This window comes from Lynx canadensis, chromosome C2 (assembly GCF_007474595.2).
Source record: "Lynx canadensis isolate LIC74 chromosome C2, mLynCan4.pri.v2, whole genome shotgun sequence".
Taxonomy (NCBI): domain Eukaryota; kingdom Metazoa; phylum Chordata; class Mammalia; order Carnivora; family Felidae; genus Lynx; species Lynx canadensis.
The window spans coordinates 136,749,485-136,752,625 of record NC_044311.2 but is presented as its reverse complement, the minus strand read 5'-3'; the positions used below and the strand labels follow the sequence as shown (position 1 = coordinate 136,752,625).

The 3,141-nt window shown below is 44.6% G+C and overlaps 1 pseudogene; it reads left to right on the top strand.

The window, feature by feature from the left end:
- The first annotated feature begins 1,391 nt into the window (after positions 1–1,391).
- LOC115523861 lies at positions 1,392–1,925 on the top strand (annotated as a pseudogene).
- Positions 1,926–3,141: the final 1,216 nt, after the last annotated feature.

Sequence of the window (3,141 nt, the reverse complement as noted above, 5' to 3'; positions counted from 1 at the left end):
GCCCTCATCCACATAAATGAAAACAGTTCTGCAAAACATTCTTGTTCCATACAGAAAGAAGGCAGGGAAGTCAAGGGTGACAGGCAAGTCCCATTTAATTAATGGGAAAACCCTGAGATTGAATACATATAAAAAATATTTTTGAACTTCCATCTTATCAGAGAGAATTTAGTGCTACGACCATATCTACATGCTGGGGAGTGAAGGAAATGTTATCCTTTTCTGTAGATAATGATATACTCAGTATAAAATTTAAAAATCAAGATTTGTTACCATGAAAGGACATAAAGGGACCTTTTTGTTGTTGTTAATTTATTTCTGTGGCTATCCGAATATCCACGCACTCACTTCTCATTCATGGTACAGACTCCTTGTCTCCAGCAAGAAAATCTTAAATTAACATTGTAACTAAATAACCATGAAGAATGAATAATGTTCAGCAAGTTTCAATATGGACATTTAGTTTAGACAACTAAGAGACAAAAATATTACGTTTATACACACCATGTTGAAATATGGATTAAGAATAGGAACATTGCAATAAAAATTCATTTGGAAAAAGTAAGAAGAAACATGGTCAGCCTTAGCCAAAGCATTTATCAAATGTCACTGGGTAGGACACAGCACTTTAGAAACAACTCTGTTATTCATGGTCTAATGTGCATTCTAGCTCCGCCTCTGGGGAATTTTCCCTTGTGTCGATATGCCCCAGGTCACATTTAAGAGGAAATTGGAGAATATTCCCTTGGGAGGTTAGTGCCGGCTTGGTCTATTGGAGATTGTTTATTAGTTATACGATGCCTCTGCATATCAAGCTCTCCATTTCTTTGCCAACACAATTACTTGGACAACTTGGAAGTCCCCACCCCTTAAGTGTGTGATGTGCACAGCAACCTACTTCTAAAGAGTAGGAAAGCTGAGACTAAAAAAAGTAACTTGACACTGGAGAAAGCTGATGTTTAAACACTCCTTTAGTCAAGTGATAAAAGATCAACAGTGAAATATTACATTGACTGTATGTATTCTTGATATGACATGACGAAAACAGCGCTTTACCTCTGTAATCTTTATCCCACAAAACTATAACCCCAGTCTGGCCAGGAGAAACACATCAGACAAAACTAAACTGAAGAGTTTACCAAATACGTGGCCAGTGCTCCTCAAAACGGTTAGGGTTATCAAAAACAAGGAAGGATTGAGAAAGTGTTCACCATCTGGAAGAACCTATAGCGATATTATGAGTAAATGTACTCGGGTTTACTGGATAGGATGCTAGAACAGAAAGAAGATCCATGACATTAAAAACTGTAAGACGTTAGTGGGAGCGAAATCAACGCCCTGCTTGGAGAAGCAGCCTCACTTGGCCAGGGTCGGTCCCGCCCGTCTACAACATGGGGAATATCTTCACTAACCTCTTCAAGGGCCTTTCTGGCAAAAAGGAAATGCGCGTTTTCATGGTGGGCCTGGATGCTGCAGGAAGCCCACCATGCTGTCCACTCTGAAGCTGGGTGGGATCGTCACCACCATCCCCACCATAGGCTTCAACGTGGAAACCATGGAGAAGAACGTCGGTTTCACCGTGTGGGGAAACGCGGGCCAGGACAAGATCCAGACTCTGTGGCGCCACGACTTCCAGAACACGCCAGGTCTCGTCTTTGGGGGCAGGCGGCATCAACAGAGGGCTCGTGAACCCTGCCCGTGAGTTGCTCACGGGGATGCTGGTGAAGGGCGAGCTCAGGGACGCAATCCCGCTGGCGTTTGCCAACAAGCAGGACCTCCCCAACACCGTGAAAGTGGCCGAGATCACAGAGAAGCTGGGCGTGCACCACAGGAACTGCTACGTGCGGGCCACCTGTGCCACCAGCGCCCACGGGCTCTATGAGAGACCGGACTGGCTGTCCAATTGGCTCCGGAACCGGAAGTGAGCCACGCTCCTCCTCTTCCCTTTGGCTGCTTTAATTCCTTCCACCCTGCTTTCTTCTGCAGTGGTGTGAGCGTAGAAACGGTGTCCCTGGTGGGTCAGTGCACTGCACCCTGCTGCAGATGTGCAAGCACAGCCTGCAGCCGGGTTTTATTGACTGAAAATAATTATTGTTACCAACTAGGCAGTTTTCTGGTACTCCTATGCAATATTACTCAGCTTGCTTTTTTGGTGTTTTGTTTTTGTTTTTTTATTGTAAAAAGAGAATCAACTCACCGTTGGGTACTGAGAAGGGATGTTAGGCACACGGCGATCTCCAGGAGTGGCTGTGTGGGATCAGCCTAGCGCTCCTCCTCTGGGATCCATTCTTTGTGCTCAGGATAGGATCCCTGAGATTCCCTGTGTCTCTGGTCATCCCGCATCCCCTAGCTTTTGTGCTTACACTTGTGCTCACCCAGCGGCCCAGGAGATGGGCTGGGGGCTGGGGCCACCACTCCTGAGCCCCCAGCCTTTCCCTTTCCCCGGCTTCCCTGGGCTGCCCACACCCCCAGAGCCCCCATCTATAAGTGCTTTTATTCTTTCAGCCTGCAAGGGTCAGATTTGCCATCGAAAGGGCGACCGCTACTTTTTTCTTCTGAACTTTTTGGTAAACATGAAGAAGCTGGAGCTGTTCAACTTTAGCTTGGGGAAATCATCAGAACTGGTTTATGTGATGTGGAACCTCGTACAGCTTTCAATGCATCATGAGTAATCAACTGTTTTGTGTACTTGTCTTCAGTTTCATTTCAACAAATAAGCACTGTAATTATAGCCACTATAATAAAAACTCTTAACTATTAAAAAACTACAAAATCCTAATAAAGTACTGCAGATAAAAATATACCAATAATATTTCATTAGCTGTGACAAATGTACCACATTAATATGAGATGTGGACAACAAGAAAAAAAGAGTACAGGGTAGAGGAGAACTCTTTATACTCTGCATGCAACTTTTCTATATATCCAAAATTAGGCTAAAATAAAATTTATTTAAAAAAATTTTTTTTAACGTTTATTTATTTTTGAGACAGAGAGAGACAGAGCATGAACGGGGGGAGGGGCAGAGAGAGAGGGAGACACAGAATCAGAAACAGGCTCCAGGCTCTGAGCCATCAGCCCAGAGCCTGACGCGGGGCTCGAACTCACGGACCGCGAGATCGTGACCTGGCTGAAGTCAGA